The sequence below is a fragment of the Crinia signifera genome, chromosome 8 (assembly GCF_055691185.1).
Source record: "Crinia signifera chromosome 8, ASM5569118v1, whole genome shotgun sequence".
Lineage (NCBI taxonomy): Eukaryota > Metazoa > Chordata > Amphibia > Anura > Myobatrachidae > Crinia > Crinia signifera.
Window position 1 is genome coordinate 68459541 of NC_139224.1, and position 20467 is coordinate 68480007.

The window sequence follows — 20467 nt, forward strand, 5'->3', positions numbered from 1 at the left end:
ACCTGCTAATATTATGTCCTGTAGGTCTTTTTACATTACCAACACATGATTTTTTTCAGTTAGCCAATAATGTTAGGAAACTTTTTTATTATCTTACCTGGTTATAGAAGTAGAAGAGGGCAAAAAAGTGACTGTATCTCACCTACAGCCATACCACATTGGATACGCCCAATCTCGTCTGATCTTGGAAGCTAAGCAGTGTTGGGCCTGGTTAGTACTTGGGTGGGAGACCACATGGGAACACCAGGTGCTGTAGGTTTTTCCCATTACTGGCAAATTGTTTTTATTCTCTAGCTATTTAAATTGGAAACTTTTTCTTTTTATTGCCAATACAGACATTTGGGAGAGGTCAAACAGACACAATAGCCATCACCTAAAGACTTACCACACTGTTTCGGCCCAATTCCAACTGCTTTTGGCAGCTAAATAGTGTTGAGCCTCTTTAGTAGTTTAATTTGAGACCACCTGCTAATATTGTGTCCTGTTGGTCTTTTTACATTACCAACACATGATTTTTTTCAGTAAGCCAATATAGTTAGGAAACTTTTTTATTAGCTTACCTTTAGATAGAAGTAGAAGAGGGCAAAAAAGTGCCTGCATCTCACCTACAGCCATACCACATTGGATACGCCCAATCTCGTCTGATCTTGGAAGCTAAGCAGTGTTGGGCCTGGTTAGTACTTGGGTGGGAGACCACATGGGAACACCAGGTGCTGTAGGTTTTTTCCCATTACTGGCAAATTGTTTTTATTCTCTAGCTATTTAAATTGGAAACTTTTTCTTTTTATTGCCAATACAGACATTTGGGAGAGGTCAAACAGACACAATAGCCATCACCTAAAGACTTACCACACTGTTTCGGACCAATTTCATCTGCTTTTGGCAGCTAAACAGTGTTGAGCCTCATTAGTAGTTTAATTTGAGACCACCTGCTAATATTATGTCCTGTAGGTCTTTTTACATTACCAACACATGATTTTTTTCAGTAAGCCAATAATGTTAGGAAACTTTTTTATTAGCTTACCTGGTTATAGAAGTAGAAGAGGGCAAAAAAGTGACTCTATCTCACCTACAGCCATACCACATTGGATACGCCCAATCTTGTCTGATCTTGGAAGCTAAGCAGTGTTGGGCCTGGTTAGTACTTGGGTGGGAGACCACATGGGAACACCAGGTGCTGTAGGTTTTTTCCCATTACTGGCAAATTGTTTTTATTCTCTAGCTATTTAAATTGGAAACTTTTTCTTTTTATTGCCAATACAGACATTTGGGAGAGGTCAAACAGACACAATAGCCATCACCTAAAGACTTACCACACTGTTTCGGCCCAATTCCAACTGCTTTTGGCAGCTAAATAGTGTTGAGCCTCTTTAGTAGTTTAATTTGAGACCACCTGCTAATATTATGTCCTGTAGGTATTTTTACATTACCAACACATGATTTTTTCCAGTAAGCCAATAATGTTAGGAAACTTTTTTATTAGCTTACCTGGTTATAGAAGTAGAAGAGGGCAAAAAAGTGACTGTAGCTCACCTACAGCCATACCGCATTGGATACGCCCAATCTCGTCTGATCTTGGAAGCTAAGCAGTTTTGGGCCTGGTTAGTACTTGGGTGGGAGACCACATGGGAACACCAGGTGCTGTAGGTTTTTCCCATTACTGGCAAATTGTTTTTATTCTCTAGCTATTTAAATTGGAAACTTTTTCTTTTTATTGCCAATACAGACATTTGGGACAAACAGACACAATAGCCATCACCTAAAGACTTACCACACTGTTTCGGCCCAATTCCAACTGCTTTTGGCAGCTAAATAGTGTTGAGCCTCTTTAGTAGTTTAATTTGAGACCACCTGCTAATATTGTGTCCTGTTGGTCTTTTTACATTACCAACACATGATTTTTTTCAGTAAGCCAATATAGTTAGGAAACTTTTTTATTAGCTTACCTTTAGATAGAAGTAGAAGAGGGCAAAAAAGTGCCTGCATCTCACCTACAGCCATACCACATTGGATACGCCCAATCTCGTCTGGTCTTGGAAGCTAAGCAGTGTTGGGCCTGGTTAGTACTTGGGTGGGAGACCACATGGGAACACCAGGTGCTGTAGGTTTTTTTCCCATTACTGGCAAATTGTTTTTATTCTCTAGCTATTTAAATTGGAAACTTTTTCTTTTTATTGCCAATACAGACATTTGGGAGAGGTCAAACAGACACAATAGCCATCACCTAAAGACTTACCACACTGTTTCGGCCCAATTCCAACTGCTTTTGGCAGCTAAATAGTATTGAGCCTCTTTAGTAGTTTAATTTGAGACCACCTGCTAATATTATGTCCTGGAGGTCTTTTTACATTACCAACATATGATTTTTTTCAGTAAGCCAATATAGTTAGGAAACTTTTTTATTAGCTTACCTTTAGATAGAAGTAGAAGAGGGCAAAAAAGTGCCTGCATCTCACCTACAGCCATACCACATTGGATACGCCCAATCTCGTCTGATCTTGGAAGCTAAGCAGTGTTGGGCCTGGTTAGTACTTGGGTGGGAGACCACATGGGAACACCAGGTGCTGTAGGTTTTTTCCCATTACTGGCAAATTGTTTTTATTCTCTAGCTATTTAAATTGGAAACTTTTTCTTTTTATTGCCAATACAGACATTTGGGAGAGGTCAAACAGACACAATAGCCATCACCTAAAGACTTACCACACTGTTTCGGCCCAATTCCAACTGCTTTTGGCAGCTAAACAGTGTTGAGCCTCTTTAGTAGTTTAATTTGAGACCACCTGCTAATATTATGTCCTGTAGGTCTTTTTACATTACCAACACATGATTTTTTTCATTAAGCCAATACAGTTAGGAAACTATTTTATTAGCTTACCTGGTTATAGAAGTAGAAGAGGGCAAAAAAGTGACTGTGTCTCACCTGCAGCCATACCACATTGGATACGCCCAATCTCGTCTGATCTTGGAAGCTAAGCATTGTTGGGCCTGGTTAGTGCTTGGGTAGGAGACCACATGGGAACACCAGGTGCTGTAGGTTTTTTCCCATTACTGGCAAATTGTTTTTATTCTCTAGCTATTTAAATTGGAAACTTTTTCTTTTTATTGCCAATACAGACATTTGAGAGAGGTGAAACAGACACAATAGCCATCACCTAAAGACTTACAACACTGTTTTGGCCCAAATCCAACTGCTTTTGGCAGCTAAACAGTGTTGAGCCTCATTAGTAGTTTAATTTGAGACCACCTGCTAATATTATGTCCTGTAGGTCTTTTTACATTACCAACACATGATTTTTTTCAGTAAGCCAATAATGTTAGGAAACTTTTTTATTAGCTTACCTGGTTATAGAAGTAGAAGAGGGCAAAAAAGTGACTCTATCTCACCTACAGCCATACCACATTGGATACGCCCAATCTCGTCTGATCTTGGAAGCTAAGCAGGGTACTTGTTTCCTAGAACGGCCACAACGATTTAGATCGTTGTGGTCGTAAGATAAAAAATCGGATCGATCGCATCGCATGCGATTTGGTCGCATACGATGCGACCGATCCGATCGACCGATTTTTCACCCGATTTTTTTTTTTTTTCACCAGATTTGTTTAAATTGCCCCCCCAAATGTTAATAAGTGTGCTAGACCCCACGATAGACGTGAACCCGAAGCGTGGCGAGCGCAGCGAGCCCGCGAGGGGCGGTGGTGCGCGTCCTCCGACCTTTTCATTCCCCTACTATCCACTAGGGCGTGGAGTGAGAATATAATAGTGTGGCGAGCGCAGCGAGCCACCGAGCCCGAAGCGTGGCGAGCGCAGCGAGCCCCGCGAGGGGACGCGTCTAACTTCACAGGTATACGCGTCCCCTCGCGGGGCTCGCTGCGCTCGCCACGCTTCGGGCTCGGTGGCTCGCTGCGCTCGCCACACTATTATATTCTCACTCCACGCCCTAGTGGATAGTAGGGGAATGAAAAGGTCGGAGGACGCGCACCGCCGCCCCTCGCGGGCTCGCTGCGCTCGCCACGCTTCAGGTTCACGTCTATCGTGGGGTCATGGCGGGCACATAAAAAATGTGAAATGGGTCATATTGGCCCATTTCACCTTTTTTATCATTTTTCCCTATGTGAGATGGACTTAATCAAGTCCATCTCATCTTGTGCCATTATAATGGCACAAGACCGACCGATTTCAATGTTAAAAGATTTTTTAACATTGAAGTCTATGGAAAAATTGGGTCAATCGGTCGGTCGCATCGCGGCCGATTTTAATTGGTCGCAACTGACCGATTGACCCGATTTCTGTCAATCAAAGTGAAAAAATTGTAAAAAATCGGCCACATCGTGAGGATCGTGTCCCTTAATTAAGAGCCACGATCACTCACGATTGTGGCCGTTCTAGGAAACAAGTACCCTAAGCAGTGTTGGGTCTGGTTAGTACTTGGGTGGGAGACCATATGGGAACACCAGGTGCTGTAGGTTTTTTCCCATTACTGGCAAATTGTTTTTATTCTCTAGCTATTTTAATTGGAAACTTTTTCTTTTTATTGCCAATACAGACATTTGAGAGAGGTGAAACAGACACAATAGCCATCACCAAAAGACTTTTCACACTGTTTCGGCCCAATTCCAACTGCTTTTGGCAACTAAACAGTGTTGAGCCTCATTAGTAGTTTAATTTGAGACCACCTGCTAATATTATGTCCTGTAGGTCTTTTTACATTACCAACACATGATTTTTTTCAGTAAGCCAATAATGTTAGGAAACTTTTTTATTAGCTTACCTTGTTATAGAAGTAGAAGAGGGCAAAAAAGTGACTGTATCTCACCTACAGCCATACCACATTGGATACGCCCAATCTCGTCTGATCTTGGAAGCTAAGCAGTGTTGGGCCTGGTTAGTACTTGGGTGGGAGACCACATGGGAACACCAGGTGCTGTAGGTTTTTTCCCATTACTGGCAAATTGTTTTTATTCTCTAGCTATTTAAATTGGAAACTTTTTCTTTTTATTGCCAATACAGACATTTGGGAGAGTTCAAACAGACACAATAGCCATCACCTAAAGACTTACCACACTGTTTCGGCCCAATTCCAACTGCTTTTGGCAGCGAAATAGTGTTGAGCCTCTTTAGTAGTTTAATTTGAGACCACCTGCTAATATTATGTCCTGTAGGTCTTTTTACATTACCAACACATGATTTTTTTCAGTAAGCCAATATAGTTAGGAAACTTTTTATCTAGCTTACCTTTAGATAGAAGTAGAAGAGGGCAAACAAGTGCCTGCATCTCACCTACAGCCATACCACATTGGATACGCCCAATCTCGTCTGATCTTGGAAGCTAAGCAGTGTTGGGCCTGGTTAGTACTTGGGTGGGAGAACACATGGGAACACCAGGTGCTGTAGGTTTTTTCCCATTACTGGCAAATTGTTTTTATTCTCTAGCTATTTAAATTGGAAACTTTTTCTTTTTATTGCCAATACAGACATTGGTACTTGTGTATTTTGGCGGCGCCCCCGATGTCCGTCGTACGACGAACAGATCGCGTCGCATCGCATGCCATGCACCCGATGGCATGCGATGCGATGCGACGCGATTTTGACCCCCTATACGACCAAAAATCGTATAAGCACCCTAAAGGGTGCTTTTGAGCACCCAAATGGGTGCTTACAATGTTAAATGCACCCCCACGCCACCCCCCCACTATAAACGTGAACCCGAAGCGTGGCGAGCGCAGCGAGCCCGCGAGGGGCGGCGGTACGCGTCCTACGACCTTTTTATACCCCCACTATCCACGTCGGCGTGGAGTTGAGAATAGAATAGTGTGGCGAGCGCAGCGAGCCACCGAGCCCGAAGCGTGGCGAGCGCAGCGAGCCCCGCGAGGGGACGCGGATACCTTCACAGTTATACGCGTCCCCTCGCGGGCTTCACAGGTGTCCGTGGCGACGCGGACACCTGTGAAGCCCGCGAGGGGAAGCGTTTACCTGTGAAGGTATCCGCGTCCCCTCGCGGGGCTCGCTGCGCTCGCCACGCTTCGGGCTCGGTGGCTCGCTGCGCTCGCCACACTATTCTATTCTCAACTCCACGCCGACGTGGATAGTGGGGGTATGAAAAGGTCGTAGGACGCGTACCGCCGCCCCTCGCGGGCTCGCTGCGCTCGCCACGCTTCGGGTTCACGTTTATAGTGGGGGGTGGCGTGGGGGTGCATTTAACATTGTAAGCACCCATTTGGGTGCTTAACATAGTATAAGCACCCATTAGGGTGCTTATACAATGTTTAATCGCATCGCATCGCATCGTATGGCATCGTATGCCATGTACAATGGCATACAATTTCAAAATTGTATGCCATCGTGCTCTATCGTACGATATCGCGTCGCATCGCATACCATCGTATGTGTTATGGTATGCGATGCGATGGGCGCCGCCAAAATACACAAGTACCCAGACATTTGGGAGAGGTCAAACAGACACAATAGCCATCACCTAAAGACTTACCACACTGTTTCGGCCCAATTCCAACTGCTTTTGGCAGCTAAATAGTATTGAGCCTCTTTAGCAGTTTAATTTGAGACCACCTGCTAATATTATGTCCTGTAGGTCTTTTTACATTACCAACACATGATTTTTTTCAGTAAGCCAATAATGTTAGGAAACTTTTTTATTAGCTTACCTTGTTATAGAAGTAGAAGAGGGCAAAAAAGTGACTGTATCTCACCTACAGCCATACCACATTGGATACGCCCAATCTCGTCTGATCTTGGAAGCTAAGCAGTGTTGGGCCTGGTTAGTACTTGGGTGGGAGACCACATGGGAACACCAGGTGCTGTAGGTTTTTTCCCATTACTGGCAAATTGTTTTTATTCTCTAGCTATTTAAATTGGAAACTTTTTCTTTTTATTGCCAATACAGACATTTGGGAGAGGTCAAACAGACACAATAGCCATCACCTAAAGACTAACCACACTGTTTTGGCCCAATTCCAACTGCTTTTGGCAGCTAAATAGTGTTGAGCCTCTTTAGTAGTTTAATTTGAGACCACCTGCTAATATTATGTCCTGTAGGTCTTTTTACATTACCAACACATGATTTTTTTCAGTAAGCCAATATAGTTAGGAAACTTTTTTATTAGCTTACCTTTAGATAGAAGTAGAAGAGGGTAAACAAGTGCTAGCATCTCACCTACAGCCATACCATATTGGATACGCCCAATCTCGTCTGGTCTTGGAAGCTAAGCAGTGTTGGGCCCGGTTAGTACTTGGGTGGTAGACCACATGGGAACACCAGGTGCTGTAGGTTTTTTCCCATTACTGGCAAATTGTTTTTATTCTCTAGCTATTTAAATTGGAAACTTTTTCTTTTTATTGCCAATACAGACATTTGAGAGAGGTGAAACAGACACAATAGCCATCACCTAAAGACTTTCCACACTGTTTCGGCCCAATTCCAACTGCTTTTGGCAGCTATATAGTATTGAGCCTCTTTAGTAGTTTAATTTGAGACCACCTGCTAATATTATGTCCTGTAGGTCTTTTTACATTACCAACACATGATTTTTTTCAGTAAGCCAATATAGTTAGGAAACTTTTTTATTAGCTTACCTTTAGATAGAAGTAGAAGAGGGCAAAAAAGTGCCTGCATCTCACCTACAGCCATACCACATTGGATACGCCCAATCTCGTCTGATCTTGGAAGCTAAGCAGTGTTGGGCCTGGTTAGTACTTGGGTGGGAGACCACATGGGAACACCAGGTGCTGTAGGTTTTTTCCCATTACTGGCAAATTGTTTTTATTCTCTAGCTATTTAAATTGGAAACTTTTTCTTTTTATTGCCAATACAGACATTTGAGAGAGGTGAAACAGACACAATAGCCATCACCTAAAGACTTTCCACACTGTTTCGGCCCAATTCCAACTGCTTTTGGCAACTAAACAGTGTTGAGCATTATTAGTAGTTTAATTTGAGACCACCTGCTAATATTATGTCCTGTAGGTCTTTTTACATTACCAACACATGATTTTTTTCAGTAAGCCAATAATGTTAGGAAACTTTTTTATTAGTAGAGACAGGATTATATGCAACATAAAAAGCTTGAAAAATGCATGCAAATATGCATGAAAAATACTTAAAATATGCATGAAAAGTGTTAAAATATGCTACATTAAATGATAAAAAAAGTAATTTTTAACTTATTTATTTAAAAATCAGCATACAATTAGTTGCAAATAAACCTCAAAAATAGCCCCACAGCATCTGCAGATGTCTAGTGCTGTACACAGAATTTTTTTTCTTCCTGGCTGCTACAGCATACTGCAGCGTCCAAAGCTCTTCTTGCATCATCTACACAGACCCTCATCTCCAGAGCCGATGGATCAAATGTCAGCATAGCATATGAGGGCGGCGCAGTAAAAGGCTTCCTCCCTGCGCCGCATACTCACTGTGACACGGCATTTCCTCTGCGCCGCGTGATGTCACAACCCTTCCACCCGCCTCCTCTGCTGGAGAAGTCTGTCTCTTGGTGTAAGGTCCCAGGCCAGGGGCAGGCAAAGGTTTAGGAGCTTCGTAATGACTGACTTATCAACATGGATTGGCAGCCTAGAGCAGTGTCATACATAGCATACATCCAAGGTTCCCCACACTGCGCACATATTGCCCCAGCCTGCACACTCTACCACTACCTGGCCAGCAGCAGCAGGGCAAAGCAGTGCTGTGACTCGCGGGTGGGAAGAAGGCGGGGCCTAAAATATGCACTATCACTAGATTTCAGGTAAAATATGCAATAACCAGTGAGAATGGGCAAAATATGCAAATGCATATGCAAATATGCAAATGCATATAATCCTGTCTCTATTTATTAGCTTACCTGGTTATAGAAGATGAAGAGGGCAAAAAAGTGACTGTATCTCACCTACAGCCATACCGCATTGGATACGCCCAATCTCGTCTGATCTTGGAAGCTAAGCAGTGTTGGGCCTGGTTAGAACTTGGGTGGGAGACCACATGGGAACACCAGGTGCTGTAGGTTTTTTCCCATTACTGGCAAATTGTTTTTATTCTCTAGCTATTTAAATTGGAAACTTTTTCTTTTTATTGCCAATACAGACATTTGGGAGAGGTCAAACAGACACAATAGCCATCACCTAAAGACTTACCACACTGTTTCGGCCCAATTCCAACTGCTTTTGGCAGCTAAATAGTATTGAGCCTCTTTAGCAGTTTAATTTGAGACCACCTGCTAATATTATGTCCTGTAGGTCTTTTTACATTACCAACACATGATTTTTTTCAGTAAGCCAATATAGTTAGGAAATTTTTTTATTAGCTTACCTTTAGATAGAAGTAGAAGAGGGCAAAAAAGTGCCTGCATCTCACCTACAGCCATACCACATTGGATACGCCCAATCTCGTCTGATCTTGGAAGCTAAGCAGTGTTGGGCCTGGTTAGTACTTGGGTGGGAGACCACATGGGAACACCAGGTTCTGTAGGTTTTTTCCCATTACTGGCAAATTGTTTTTATTCTCTAGCTATTTAAATTGGAAACTTTTTCTTTTTATTGCCAAAACAGACATTTGAGAGAGGTGAAACAGACACAATAGCCATCACCTAAAGACTTACCACACTGTTTCGGCCCAATTCCAACTGCTTTTGGCAGCTAAACAGTGTTGAGCCTCATTAGTAGTTTAATTTGAGACCACCTGCTAATATTATGTCCTGTAGGTCTTTTTACATTACCAACACATGATTTTTTTCAGTAAGCCAATAATGTTAGGAAACTTTTTTATTAGCTTACCTGGTTATAGAAGTAGAAGAGGGCAAAAAAGTGACTCTATTTCACCTGCAGCCATACCACATTGGATATGCCCAATCTTGTCTGATCTTGGAAGCTAAGCAGTGTTGGGCCTGGTTAGTACTTGGGTGGGAGACCACATGGGAACACCAGGTGCTGTAGGTTTTTTTCCCATTACTGGCAAATTGTTTTTATTCTCTAGCTATTTAAATTGGAAACTTTTTCTTTTTATTGCCAATACAGACATTTGGGAGAGGTCAAACAGACACAATAGCCATCACCTAAAGACTTACCACACTGTTTCGGCCCAATTCCAACTGCTTTTGGCAGCTAAATAGTGTTGAGCCTCTTTAGTAGTTTAATTTGAGACCACCTGCTAATATTATGTCCTGTAGGTATTTTTACATTACCAACACATGATTTTTTTCAGTAAGCCAATAATGTTAGGAAACTTTTTTATTAGCTTACCTGGTTATAGAAGTAGAAGAGGGCAAAAAAGTGACTGTATCTCACCTACAGCCATACCACATTGGATACGCCCAATCTCGTCTGATCTTGGAAGCTAAGCAGTGTTGGGCCTGGTTAGTACTTGGGTGGGAGACCACATGGGAACACCAGGTGCTGTAGGTTTTTTCCCATTACTGGCAAATTGTTTTTATTCTCTAGCTATTTAAATTGGAAACTTTTTCTTTTTATTGCCAATACAGACATTTGGGAGAGGTCAAACAGACACAATAGCCATCACCTAAAGACTTACCACACTGTTTCGGCCCAATTCCAACTGCTTTTGGCAGCTTAATAGTGTTGAGCCTCATTAGTAGTTTAATTTGAGACCACCTGCTAATATTATGTCCTGTAGGTCTTTTTACATTACCAACACATGATTTTTTTCAGTAAGCCAATACAGTTAGGAAACTTTTTTATTAGCTTACCTTTAGATAGAAGTAGAAGAGGGCAAAAAAGTGCCTATATCTCACCTACAGCCATACCACATTGGATACGCCGAATCTCGTCTGATCTTGGAAGCTAAGCAGTGTTGGGCCTGGTTAGTACTTGGGTGAGAGATGACATGGGAACACCAGGAGCTGTAGGTTTTTTTCCCATTACTGGCAAATTGTTTTTATTCTCTAGCTATTTAAATTGGAAACAGTTTATTTTTATTGCCAATACAGACATTTGAGAGAGGTGAAACAGACACAATAGCCATCACCAAAAGACTTACCACACTGTTTCGGCCCAATACCAACTGCTTTTGGCAGCTAAACAGTGTTGAGCCTCATTAGTAGTTTAATTTGAGACCACCTGCTAATATTATGTCCTGTAGGTCTTTTTACATTACCAACACATGATTTTTTTCAGTTAGCCAATAATGTTAGGAAACTTTTTTATTATCTTACCTGGTTATAGAAGTAGAAGAGGGCAAAAAAGTGACTGTATCTCACCTACAGCCATACCACATTGGATACGCCCAATCTCGTCTGATCTTGGAAGCTAAGCAGTGTTGGGCCTGGTTAGTACTTGGGTGGGAGACCACATGGGAACACCAGGTGCTGTAGGTTTTTCCCATTACTGGCAAATTGTTTTTATTCTCTAGCTATTTAAATTGGAAACTTTTTCTTTTTATTGCCAATACAGACATTTGGGAGAGGTCAAACAGACACAATAGCCATCACCTAAAGACTTACCACACTGTTTCGGCCCAATTCCAACTGCTTTTGGCAGCTAAATAGTGTTGAGCCTCTTTAGTAGTTTAATTTGAGACCACCTGCTAATATTATGTCCTGTAGGTATTTTTACATTACCAACACATGATTTTTTTCAGTAAGCCAATAATGTTAGGAAACTTTTTTATTAGCTTACCTGGTTATAGAAGTAGAAGAGGGCAAAAAAGTGACTGTATCTCACCTACAGCCATACCACATTGGATACGCCCAATCTCGTCTGATCTTGGAAGCTAAGCAGTGTTGGGACTGGTTAGTACTTGGGTGGGAGACCACATGGGAACACCAGGTGCTGTAGGTTTTTTCCCATTACTGGCAAATTGTTTTTATTCTCTAGCTATTTAAATTGGAAACTTTTTCTTTTTATTGCCAATACAGACATTTGGGAGAGGTCAAACAGACACAATAGCCATCACCTAAAGACTTACCACACTGTTTCGGCCCAATTCCAACTGCTTTTGGCAGCTTAATAGTGTTGAGCCTCATTAGTAGTTTAATTTGAGACCACCTGCTAATATTATGTCCTGTAGGTCTTTTTACATTACCAACACATGATTTTTTTCAGTAAGCCAATACAGTTAGGAAACATTTTTATTAGCTTACCTTTAGATAGAAGTAGAAGAGGGCAAAAAAGTGCCTGTATCTCACCTACAGCCATACCACATTGGATACGCCGAATCTCGTCTGATCTTGGAAGCTAAGCAGTGTTGGGCCTGGTTAGTACTTGGGTGAGAGATGACATGGGAACACCAGGAGCTGTAGGTTTTTTTCCCATTACTGGCAAATTGTTTTTATTCTCTAGCTATTTAAATTGGAAACAGTTTATTTTTATTGCCAATACAGACATTTGAGAGAGGTGAAACAGACACAATAGCCATCACCAAAAGACTTACCACACTGTTTCGGCCCAATACCAACTGCTTTTGGCAGCTAAACAGTGTTGAGCCTCATTAGTAGTTTAATTTGAGACCACCTGCTAATATTATGTCCTGTAGGTCTTTTTACATTACCAACACATGATTTTTTTCAGTTAGCCAATAATGTTAGGAAACTTTTTTATTATCTTACCTGGTTATAGAAGTAGAAGAGGGCAAAAAAGTGACTGTATCTCACCTACAGCCATACCACATTGGATACGCCCAATCTCGTCTGATCTTGGAAGCTAAGCAGTGTTGGGCCTGGTTAGTACTTGGGTGGGAGACCACATGGGAACACCAGGTGCTGTAGGTTTTTCCCATTACTGGCAAATTGTTTTTATTCTCTAGCTATTTAAATTGGAAACTTTTTCTTTTTATTGCCAATACAGACATTTGGGAGAGGTCAAACAGACACAATAGCCATCACCTAAAGACTTACCACACTGTTTCGGCCCAATTCCAACTGCTTTTGGCAGCTAAATAGTGTTGAGCCTCTTTAGTAGTTTAATTTGAGACCACCTGCTAATATTATGTCCTGTAGGTATTTTTACATTACCAACACATGATTTTTTTCAGTAAGCCAATACAGTTAGGAAACTTTTTTATTAGCTTACCTTTAGATAGAAGTAGAAGAGGGCAAAAAAGTGCCTGTATCTCACCTACAGCCATACCACATTGGATACGCCGAATCTCGTCTGATCTCGGAAGCTAAGCAGTGTTGGGCCTGGTTAGTACTTGGGTGAGAGACGACATGGGAACACCAGGAGCTGTAGGTTTTTTCCCATTACTGGCAAATTGTTTTTATTCTCTAGCTATTTAAATTGGAAACAGTTTATTTTTATTGCCAATACAGACATTTGGGAGAGGTCAAACAGACACAATAGCCATCACCTAAAGACTTACCATACTGTTTCGGCCCAATTCCAACTGCTTTTGGCAGCTAAATAGTGTTGAGCCTCTTTAGTAGTTTAATTTGAGACCACCTGCTAATATTGTGTCCTGTTGGTCTTTTTACATTACCAACACATGATTTTTTTCAGTAAGCCAATATAGTTAGGAAACTTTTTTATTAGCTTACCTTTAGATAGAAGTAGAAGAGGGCAAAAAAGTGCCTGTATCTCACCTACAGCCATACCACATTGGATACGCCCAATCTCGTCTGATCTTGGAAGCTAAGCAGTGTTGGGCCTGGTTAGTACTTGGGTGGGAGACCATATGGGAACACCAGGTGCTGTAGGGTTTTTCCCATTACTGGCAAATTGTTTTTATTCCTAGCTATTTAAATTGGAAACGTTTTCTTTTTATTGCCAATACAGACATTTGAGAGAGGTGAAACAGACACAATAGCCATCACCTAAAGACTTTCCACACTGTTTCGGCCCAATTCCAACTGCTTTTGGCAACTAAACAGTGTTGAGCCTCATTAGTAGTTTAATTTGAGACCACCTGCTAATATTATGTCCTGTAGGTCTTTTTACATTACCAACACATGATTTTTTTCAGTAAGCCAATAATGTTAGGAAACTTTTTTATTAGCTTACCTGGTTATAGAAGTAGAAGAGGGCAAAAAAGTGACTGTATCTCACCTACAGCCATACCACATTGGATACGCCCAATCTCATCTGATCTTGGAAGCTAAGCAGTGTTGGGCCTGGTTAGTACTTGGGTGGGAGACCACATGGGAACACCAGGTGCTGTAGGTTTTTTCCCATTACTGGCAAATTGTTTTTATTCTCTAGCTATTTAAATTGGAAACTTTTTCTTTTTATTGCCAATACAGACATTTGGGAGAGGTCAAACAGACACAATAGCCATCACCTAAAGACTTACCACACTGTTTCGGCCCAATTCCAACTGCTTTTGGCAGCTAAATAGTATTGAGCCTCTTTAGCAGTTTAATTTGAGACCACCTGCTAATATTATGTCCTGTAGGTCTTTTTACATTACCAACACATGATTTTTTTCAGTAAGCCAATATAGTTAGGAAACTTTTTTATTAGCTTACCTTTAGATAGAAGTAGAAGAGGGCAAAAAAGTGCCTGCATCTCACCTACAGCCATACCACATTGGATACGCCCAATCTCGTCTGATCTTGGAAGCTAAGCAGTGTTGGGCCTGGTTAGTACTTGGGTGGGAGACCACATGGGAACACCAGGTGCTGTAGGTTTTTTCCCATTACTGGCAAATTGTTTTTATTCTCTAGCTATTTAAATTGGAAACTTTTTCTTTTTATTGCCAAAACAGACATTTGAGAGAGGTGAAACAGACACAATAGCCATCACCTAAAGACTTACCACACTGTTTCGGCCCAATTCCAACTGCTTTTGGCAGCTAAACAGTGTTGAGCCTCATTAGTAGTTTAATTTGAGACCACCTGCTAATATTATGTCCTGTAGGTCTTTTTACATTACCAACACATGATTTTTTTCAGTAAGCCAATAATGTTAGGAAACTTTTTTATTAGCTTACCTGGTTATAGAAGTAGAAGAGGGCAAAAAAGTGACTGTATCTCACCTACAGCCATACCACATTGGATACGCCCAATCTCGTCTGATCTTGGAAGCTAAGCAGTGTTGGGCCTGGTTAGTACTTGGGTGGGAGACCACATGGGAACACCAGGTGCTGTAGGTTTTTTCCCATTACTGGCAAATTGTTTTTATTCTCTAGCTATTTAAATTGGAAACTTTTTCTTTTTATTGCCAATACAGACATTTGAGAGAGGTCAAACAGACACAATAGCCATCACCTAAAGACTTACCACACTGTTTCGGCCCAATTCCAACTGCTTTTGGCAGCTAAATAGTATTGAGCCTCTTTAGCAGTTTAATTTGAGACCACCTGCTAATATTATGTCCTGTAGGTCTTTTTACATTACCAACACATGATTTTTTTCAGTAAGCCAATATAGTTAGGAAACTTTTTTATTAGCTTACCTTTAGATAGAAGTAGAAGAGGGCAAAAAAGTGCCTGCATCTCACCTACAGCCATACCACATTGGATACGCCCAATCTCGTCTGATATTGGAAGCTAAGCAGTGTTGGGCCTGGTTAGTACTTGGGTGGGAGACCACATGGGAACACCAGGTGCTGTAGGTTTTTTCCCATTACTGGCAAATTGTTTTTATTCTCTAGCTATTTAAATTGGAAACTTTTTCTTTTTATTGCCAAAACAGACATTTGAGAGAGGTGAAACAGACACAATAGCCATCACCTAAAGACTTACCACACTGTTTCGGCCCAATTCCAACTGCTTTTGGCAGCTAAACAGTGTTGAACCTCATTAGTAGTTTAATTTGAGACCACCTGCTAATATTATGTCCTGTAGGTCTTTTTACATTACCAACACATGATTTTTTTCAGTAAGCCAATAATGTTAGGAAACTTTTTTATTAGCTTACCTGGTTATAGAAGTAGAAGAGGGCAAAAAAGTGCCTGTATCTCACCTACAGCCATACCACATTGGATACGCCCAATCTCGTTTGATCTTGGAAGCTAAGCAGTGATGGGCCTGGTTAGTACTTGGGTGGGAGACCACATGGGAACACCAGGTGCTGTAGGTTTTTTCCCATTACTGGCAAATTGTTTTTATTCTCTAGCTATTTTAATTGGAAACTTTTTCTTTTTATTGCCAATACAGACATTTGGGAGAGGTCAAACAGACACAATAGCCATCACCTAAAGACTTACCACACTGTTTCGGCCCAATTCCAACTGCTTTTGGCAGCTTAATAGTGTTGAGCCTCATTAGTAGTTTAATTTGAGACCACCTGCTAATATTATGTCCTGTAGGTCTTTTTACATTACCAACACATGATTTTTTTCAGTAAGCCAATACAGTTAGGAAACTTTTTTATTAGCTTACCTTTAGATAGAAGTAGAAGAGGGCAAAAAAGTGCCTGTATCTCACCTACAGCCATACCACATTGGATACGCCGAATCTCGTCTGATCTTGGAAGCTAAGCAGTGTTGGGCCTGGTTAGTACTTGGGTGAGAGATGACATGGGAACACCAGGAGCTGTAGGTTTTTTTCCCATTACTGGCAAATTGTTTTTATTCTCTAGCTATTTAAATTGGAAACAGTTTATTTTTATTGCCAATACAGACATTTGAGAGAGGTGAAACAGACACAATAGCCATCACCAAAAGACTTACCACACTGTTTCGGCCCAATACCAACTGCTTTTGGCAGCTAAACAGTGTTGAGCCTCATTAGTAGTTTAATTTGAGACCACCTGCTAATATTATGTCCTGTAGGTCTTTTTACATTACCAACACATGATTTTTTTCAGTTAGCCAATAATGTTAGGAAACTTTTTTATTATCTTACCTGGTTATAGAAGTAGAAGAGGGCAAAAAAGTGACTGTATCTCACCTACAGCCATACCACATTGGATACGCCCAATCTCGTCTGATCTTGGAAGCTAAGCAGTGTTGGTCCTGGTTAGTACTTGGGTGGGAGACCACATGGGAACACCAGGTGCTGTAGGTTTTTCCCATTACTGGCAAATTGTTTTTATTCTCTAGCTATTTAAATTGGAAACTTTTTCTTTTTATTGCCAATACAGACATTTGGGAGAGGTCAAACAGACACAATAGCCATCACCTAAAGACTTACCACACTGTTTCGGCCCAATTCCAACTGCTTTTGGCAGCTAAATAGTGTTGAGCCTCTTTAGTAGTTTAATTTGAGACCACCTGCTAATATTATGTCCTGTAGGTATTTTTACATTACCAACACATGATTTTTTTCAGTAAGCCAATAATGTTAGGAAACTTTTTTATTAGCTTACCTGGTTATAGAAGTAGAAGAGGGCAAAAAAGTGACTGTATCTCACCTACAGCCATACCACATTGGATACGCCCAATCTCGTCTGATCTTGGAAGCTAAGCAGTGTTGGGCCTGGTTAGTACTTGGGTGGGAGACCACATGGGAACACCAGGTGCTGTAGGTTTTTTCCCATTACTGGCAAATTGTTTTTATTCTCTAGCTATTTAAATTGGAAACTTTTTCTTTTTATTGCCAATACAGACATTTGGGAGAGGTCAAACAGACACAATAGCCATCACCTAAAGACTTACCACACTGTTTCGGCCCAATTCCAACTGCTTTTGGCAGCTTAATAGTGTTGAGCCTCATTAGTAGTTTAATTTGAGACCACCTGCTAATATTATGTCCTGTAGGTCTTTTTACATTACCAACACATGATTTTTTTCAGTAAGCCAATACAGTTAGGAAACATTTTTATTAGCTTACCTTTAGATAGAAGTAGAAGAGGGCAAAAAAGTGCCTGTATCTCACCTACAGCCATACCACATTGGATACGCCGAATCTCGTCTGATCTTGGAAGCTAAGCAGTGTTGGGCCTGGTTAGTACTTGGGTGAGAGATGACATGGGAACACCAGGAGCTGTAGTTTTTTTTCCCATTACTGGCAAATTGTTTTTATTCTCTAGCTATTTAAATTGGAAACAGTTTATTTTTATTGCCAATACAGACATTTGAGAGAGGTGAAACAGACACAATAGCCATCACCAAAAGACTTACCACACTGTTTCGGCCCAATACCAACTGCTTTTGGCAGCTAAACAGTGTTGAGCCTCATTAGTAGTTTAATTTGAGACCACCTGCTAATATTATGTCCTGTAGGTCTTTTTACATTACCAACACATGATTTTTTTCAGTTAGCCAATAATGTTAGGAAACTTTTTTATTATCTTACCTGGTTATAGAAGTAGAAGAGGGCAAAAAAGTGACTGTATCTCACCTACAGCCATACCACATTGGATACGCCCAATCTCGTCTGATCTTGGAAGCTAAGCAGTGTTGGGCCTGGTTAGTACTTGGGTGGGAGACCACATGGGAACACCAGGTGCTGTAGGTTTTTCCCATTACTGGCAAATTGTTTTTATTCTCTAGCTATTTAAATTGGAAACTTTTTCTTTTTATTGCCAATACAGACATTTGGGAGAGGTCAAACAGACACAATAGCCATCACCTAAAGACTTACCACACTGTTTCGGCCCAATTCCAACTGCTTTTGGCAGCTAAATAGTGTTGAGCCTCTTTAGTAGTTTAATTTGAGACCACCTGCTAATATTATGTCCTGTAGGTATTTTTACATTACCAACACATGATTTTTTCCAGTAAGCCAATAATGTTAGGAAACTTTTTTATTAGCTTACCTGGTTATAGAAGTAGAAGAGGGCAAAAAAGTGACTCTATCTCACCTACAGCCATACCACATTGGATACGCCCAATCTTGTCTGATCTTGGAAGCTAAGCAGTGTTGGGCCTGGTTAGTACTTGGGTGGGAGACCACATGGGAACACCAGGTGCTGTAGGTTTTTTCCCATTACTGGCAAATTGTTTTTATTCTCTAGCTATTTAAATTGGAAACTTTTTCTTTTTATTGCCAATACAGACATTTGGGAGAGGTCAAACAGACACAATAGCCATCACCTAAAGACTTACCACACTGTTTCGGCCCAATTCCAACTGCTTTTGGCAGCTAAATAGTGTTGAGCCTCTTTAGTAGTTTAATTTGAGACCACCTGCTAATATTATGTCCTGTAGGTATTTTTACATTACCAACACATGATTTTTTCCAGTAAGCCAATAATGTTAGGAAACTTTTTTATTAGCTTACCTGGTTATAGAAGTAGAAGAGGGCAAAAAAGTGACTGTATCTCACCTACAGCCATACCGCATTGGATACGCCCAATCTCGTCTGATCTTGGAAGCTAAGCAGTTTTGGGCCTGGTTAGTACTTGGGTGGGAGACCACATGGGAACACCAGGTGCTGTAGGTTTTTCCCATTACTGGCAAATTGTTTTTATTCTCTAGCTATTTAAATTGGAAACTTTTTCTTTTTATTGCCAATACAGACATTTGGGACAAACAGACACAATAGCCATCACCTAAAGACTTACCACACTGTTTCGGCCCAATTCCAACTGCTTTTGGCAGCTAAATAGTGTTGAGCCTCTTTAGTAGTTTAATTTGAGACCACCTGCTAATATTGTGTCCTGTTGGTCTTTTTACATTACCAACACATGATTTTTTTCAGTAAGCCAATATAGTTAGGAAACTTTTTTATTAGCTTACCTTTAGATAGAAGTAGAAGAGGGCAAAAAAGTGCCTGCATCTCACCTACAGCCATACCACATTGGATACGCCCAATCTCGTCTGGTCTTGGAAGCTAAGCAGTGTTGGGCCTGGTTAGTACTTGGGTGGGAGACCACATGGGAACACCAGGTGCTGTAGGTTTTTTTCCCATTACTGGCAAATTGTTTTTATTCTCTAGCTATTTAAATTGGAAACTTTTTCTTTTTATTGCCAATACAGACATTTGGGAGAGGTCAAACAGACACAATAGCCATCACCTAAAGACTTACCACACTGTTTCGGCCCAATTCCAACTGCTTTTGGCAGCTAAATAGTATTGAGCCTCTTTAGTAGTTTAATTTGAGACCACCTGCTAATATTATGTCCTGGAGGTCTTTTTACATTACCAACATATGATTTTTTTCAGTAAGCCAATATAGTTAGGAAACTTTTTTATTAGCTTACCTTTAGATAGAAGTAGAAGAGGGCAAAAAAGTGCCTGCATCTCACCTACAGCCATACCACATTGGATACGCCCAATCTCGTCTGATCTTGGAAGCAAAGCAGTGTTTGGCCTGGTTAGTACTTGGGTGGGAGACCACATGGGAACACCAGGTGCTGTAGGTTTTTTCCCATTACTGGCAAATTGTTTTTATTCTCTAGCTATTTAAATTGGAAACTTTTTCTTTTTATTGCCAATACAGACATTTGGGAGAGGTCAAACAGACACAATAGCCATCACCTAAAGACTTACCACACTGTTTCGGCCCAATTCCAACTGCTTTTGGCAGCTAAACAGTGTTGAGCCTCTTTAGTAGTTTAATTTGAGACCACCTGCTAATATTATGTCCTGTAGGTCTTTTTACATTACCAACACATGATTTTTTTCATTAAGCCAATACAGTTAGGAAACTATTTTATTAGCTTACCTGGTTATAGAAGTAGAAGAGG

The 20467-nt window shown here is 40.9% G+C and overlaps 32 non-coding genes and 5 pseudogenes across 32 annotated transcripts; all 37 read left to right on the forward strand.

The window, feature by feature from the left end:
- The first annotated feature begins 140 nt into the window (after positions 1-140).
- LOC146034407 (5S ribosomal RNA) lies at positions 141-259 on the forward strand. The gene has a single exon (XR_014459814.1). It is a non-coding gene; the product is annotated as a 5S ribosomal RNA (ribosomal RNA).
- A 344-nt stretch (positions 260-603) lies between these two features.
- Positions 604-722, forward strand: LOC146034419 (5S ribosomal RNA). Its single transcript, XR_014459826.1, has one exon. It is a non-coding gene; the product is annotated as a 5S ribosomal RNA (ribosomal RNA).
- A 345-nt stretch (positions 723-1067) lies between these two features.
- On the forward strand, positions 1068-1186 carry LOC146031903 (5S ribosomal RNA). The gene has a single exon (XR_014457354.1). It is a non-coding gene; the product is annotated as a 5S ribosomal RNA (ribosomal RNA).
- Positions 1187-1531: 345 nt separating this feature from the next.
- Positions 1532-1650, forward strand: LOC146032297 (5S ribosomal RNA). Its single transcript, XR_014457739.1, has one exon. It is a non-coding gene; the product is annotated as a 5S ribosomal RNA (ribosomal RNA).
- A 339-nt stretch (positions 1651-1989) lies between these two features.
- LOC146031261 (5S ribosomal RNA) lies at positions 1990-2108 on the forward strand. Its single transcript, XR_014456731.1, has one exon. It is a non-coding gene; the product is annotated as a 5S ribosomal RNA (ribosomal RNA).
- A 346-nt stretch (positions 2109-2454) lies between these two features.
- Positions 2455-2573, forward strand: LOC146034431 (5S ribosomal RNA). Its single transcript, XR_014459838.1, has one exon. It is a non-coding gene; the product is annotated as a 5S ribosomal RNA (ribosomal RNA).
- Positions 2574-2918: 345 nt separating this feature from the next.
- On the forward strand, positions 2919-3037 carry LOC146034987 (5S ribosomal RNA). Its single transcript, XR_014460390.1, has one exon. It is a non-coding gene; the product is annotated as a 5S ribosomal RNA (ribosomal RNA).
- Positions 3038-4812: 1775 nt separating this feature from the next.
- Positions 4813-4931, forward strand: LOC146034443 (5S ribosomal RNA). The gene has a single exon (XR_014459850.1). It is a non-coding gene; the product is annotated as a 5S ribosomal RNA (ribosomal RNA).
- A 345-nt stretch (positions 4932-5276) lies between these two features.
- On the forward strand, positions 5277-5395 carry LOC146032927 (5S ribosomal RNA). The gene has a single exon (XR_014458338.1). It is a non-coding gene; the product is annotated as a 5S ribosomal RNA (ribosomal RNA).
- A 1308-nt stretch (positions 5396-6703) lies between these two features.
- Positions 6704-6822, forward strand: LOC146034456 (5S ribosomal RNA). Its single transcript, XR_014459862.1, has one exon. It is a non-coding gene; the product is annotated as a 5S ribosomal RNA (ribosomal RNA).
- A 345-nt stretch (positions 6823-7167) lies between these two features.
- On the forward strand, positions 7168-7286 carry LOC146034068 (5S ribosomal RNA). The gene has a single exon (XR_014459475.1). It is a non-coding gene; the product is annotated as a 5S ribosomal RNA (ribosomal RNA).
- A 345-nt stretch (positions 7287-7631) lies between these two features.
- LOC146034468 (5S ribosomal RNA) lies at positions 7632-7750 on the forward strand. Its single transcript, XR_014459874.1, has one exon. It is a non-coding gene; the product is annotated as a 5S ribosomal RNA (ribosomal RNA).
- Positions 7751-8893: 1143 nt separating this feature from the next.
- Positions 8894-9012, forward strand: LOC146033496 (5S ribosomal RNA). Its single transcript, XR_014458904.1, has one exon. It is a non-coding gene; the product is annotated as a 5S ribosomal RNA (ribosomal RNA).
- A 345-nt stretch (positions 9013-9357) lies between these two features.
- On the forward strand, positions 9358-9476 carry LOC146032233 (5S ribosomal RNA). The gene has a single exon (XR_014457678.1). It is a non-coding gene; the product is annotated as a 5S ribosomal RNA (ribosomal RNA).
- Positions 9477-9821: 345 nt separating this feature from the next.
- On the forward strand, positions 9822-9940 carry LOC146033726 (5S ribosomal RNA). Its single transcript, XR_014459135.1, has one exon. It is a non-coding gene; the product is annotated as a 5S ribosomal RNA (ribosomal RNA).
- A 346-nt stretch (positions 9941-10286) lies between these two features.
- On the forward strand, positions 10287-10405 carry LOC146034480 (5S ribosomal RNA). Its single transcript, XR_014459886.1, has one exon. It is a non-coding gene; the product is annotated as a 5S ribosomal RNA (ribosomal RNA).
- Positions 10406-10750: 345 nt separating this feature from the next.
- LOC146028150 (5S ribosomal RNA) lies at positions 10751-10869 on the forward strand (annotated as a pseudogene).
- A 346-nt stretch (positions 10870-11215) lies between these two features.
- LOC146034492 (5S ribosomal RNA) lies at positions 11216-11334 on the forward strand. The gene has a single exon (XR_014459898.1). It is a non-coding gene; the product is annotated as a 5S ribosomal RNA (ribosomal RNA).
- A 344-nt stretch (positions 11335-11678) lies between these two features.
- Positions 11679-11797, forward strand: LOC146033013 (5S ribosomal RNA). The gene has a single exon (XR_014458423.1). It is a non-coding gene; the product is annotated as a 5S ribosomal RNA (ribosomal RNA).
- A 345-nt stretch (positions 11798-12142) lies between these two features.
- LOC146028151 (5S ribosomal RNA) lies at positions 12143-12261 on the forward strand (annotated as a pseudogene).
- A 346-nt stretch (positions 12262-12607) lies between these two features.
- LOC146034505 (5S ribosomal RNA) lies at positions 12608-12726 on the forward strand. Its single transcript, XR_014459910.1, has one exon. It is a non-coding gene; the product is annotated as a 5S ribosomal RNA (ribosomal RNA).
- A 344-nt stretch (positions 12727-13070) lies between these two features.
- On the forward strand, positions 13071-13189 carry LOC146029090 (5S ribosomal RNA; annotated as a pseudogene).
- A 345-nt stretch (positions 13190-13534) lies between these two features.
- LOC146031999 (5S ribosomal RNA) lies at positions 13535-13653 on the forward strand. The gene has a single exon (XR_014457448.1). It is a non-coding gene; the product is annotated as a 5S ribosomal RNA (ribosomal RNA).
- Positions 13654-13997: 344 nt separating this feature from the next.
- Positions 13998-14116, forward strand: LOC146031004 (5S ribosomal RNA). The gene has a single exon (XR_014456483.1). It is a non-coding gene; the product is annotated as a 5S ribosomal RNA (ribosomal RNA).
- Positions 14117-14461: 345 nt separating this feature from the next.
- Positions 14462-14580, forward strand: LOC146034518 (5S ribosomal RNA). The gene has a single exon (XR_014459923.1). It is a non-coding gene; the product is annotated as a 5S ribosomal RNA (ribosomal RNA).
- A 345-nt stretch (positions 14581-14925) lies between these two features.
- Positions 14926-15044, forward strand: LOC146034530 (5S ribosomal RNA). The gene has a single exon (XR_014459935.1). It is a non-coding gene; the product is annotated as a 5S ribosomal RNA (ribosomal RNA).
- A 345-nt stretch (positions 15045-15389) lies between these two features.
- Positions 15390-15508, forward strand: LOC146032029 (5S ribosomal RNA). The gene has a single exon (XR_014457478.1). It is a non-coding gene; the product is annotated as a 5S ribosomal RNA (ribosomal RNA).
- A 345-nt stretch (positions 15509-15853) lies between these two features.
- Positions 15854-15972, forward strand: LOC146031241 (5S ribosomal RNA). Its single transcript, XR_014456712.1, has one exon. It is a non-coding gene; the product is annotated as a 5S ribosomal RNA (ribosomal RNA).
- Positions 15973-16317: 345 nt separating this feature from the next.
- LOC146028152 (5S ribosomal RNA) lies at positions 16318-16436 on the forward strand (annotated as a pseudogene).
- Positions 16437-16782: 346 nt separating this feature from the next.
- LOC146031781 (5S ribosomal RNA) lies at positions 16783-16901 on the forward strand. Its single transcript, XR_014457237.1, has one exon. It is a non-coding gene; the product is annotated as a 5S ribosomal RNA (ribosomal RNA).
- A 344-nt stretch (positions 16902-17245) lies between these two features.
- Positions 17246-17364, forward strand: LOC146034542 (5S ribosomal RNA). The gene has a single exon (XR_014459947.1). It is a non-coding gene; the product is annotated as a 5S ribosomal RNA (ribosomal RNA).
- Positions 17365-17709: 345 nt separating this feature from the next.
- Positions 17710-17828, forward strand: LOC146028513 (5S ribosomal RNA; annotated as a pseudogene).
- A 346-nt stretch (positions 17829-18174) lies between these two features.
- Positions 18175-18293, forward strand: LOC146034554 (5S ribosomal RNA). The gene has a single exon (XR_014459959.1). It is a non-coding gene; the product is annotated as a 5S ribosomal RNA (ribosomal RNA).
- A 344-nt stretch (positions 18294-18637) lies between these two features.
- LOC146031904 (5S ribosomal RNA) lies at positions 18638-18756 on the forward strand. The gene has a single exon (XR_014457355.1). It is a non-coding gene; the product is annotated as a 5S ribosomal RNA (ribosomal RNA).
- Positions 18757-19101: 345 nt separating this feature from the next.
- On the forward strand, positions 19102-19220 carry LOC146032298 (5S ribosomal RNA). The gene has a single exon (XR_014457740.1). It is a non-coding gene; the product is annotated as a 5S ribosomal RNA (ribosomal RNA).
- A 339-nt stretch (positions 19221-19559) lies between these two features.
- Positions 19560-19678, forward strand: LOC146031263 (5S ribosomal RNA). Its single transcript, XR_014456733.1, has one exon. It is a non-coding gene; the product is annotated as a 5S ribosomal RNA (ribosomal RNA).
- Positions 19679-20024: 346 nt separating this feature from the next.
- Positions 20025-20143, forward strand: LOC146033718 (5S ribosomal RNA). Its single transcript, XR_014459126.1, has one exon. It is a non-coding gene; the product is annotated as a 5S ribosomal RNA (ribosomal RNA).
- Positions 20144-20467: the final 324 nt, after the last annotated feature.